This window comes from Sinocyclocheilus anshuiensis, unplaced genomic scaffold (assembly GCF_001515605.1).
Source record: "Sinocyclocheilus anshuiensis isolate Anshui unplaced genomic scaffold, SAMN03320099.WGS_v1.1 scaffold248, whole genome shotgun sequence".
Taxonomy (NCBI): domain Eukaryota; kingdom Metazoa; phylum Chordata; class Actinopteri; order Cypriniformes; family Cyprinidae; genus Sinocyclocheilus; species Sinocyclocheilus anshuiensis.
The window spans coordinates 836,864-837,215 of NW_015555734.1; positions in this window are offsets into that span (position 1 = coordinate 836,864).

Sequence of the window (352 nt, forward strand, 5' to 3'; positions counted from 1 at the left end):
CCTGAGATGTTTCTTGAGCAGCAAATCAGCAGATTAGAATGATTTCTGAAGGATCATGTGACATTGAAGACTGAAAATGTAGCTTTGCCACTGCTGAAATAAATTACATTTTAAAATACATTATACATAATACATTAAAATATGTTATTTTAATATTATATAATATCTATAATATTTATCTATTATTATATTATTAGTATTATTTTATATATGCTTTATTTTATTTTATATATTTAAATGTATTTATATATTTTATTATTTTATTTATTTTATATATTTGCCCTTTCTTTCGGAACATGCAACACAACTCCTTGTTCAAGCTCTTGTTCTATCCAGGCTGGACTATTGCAAT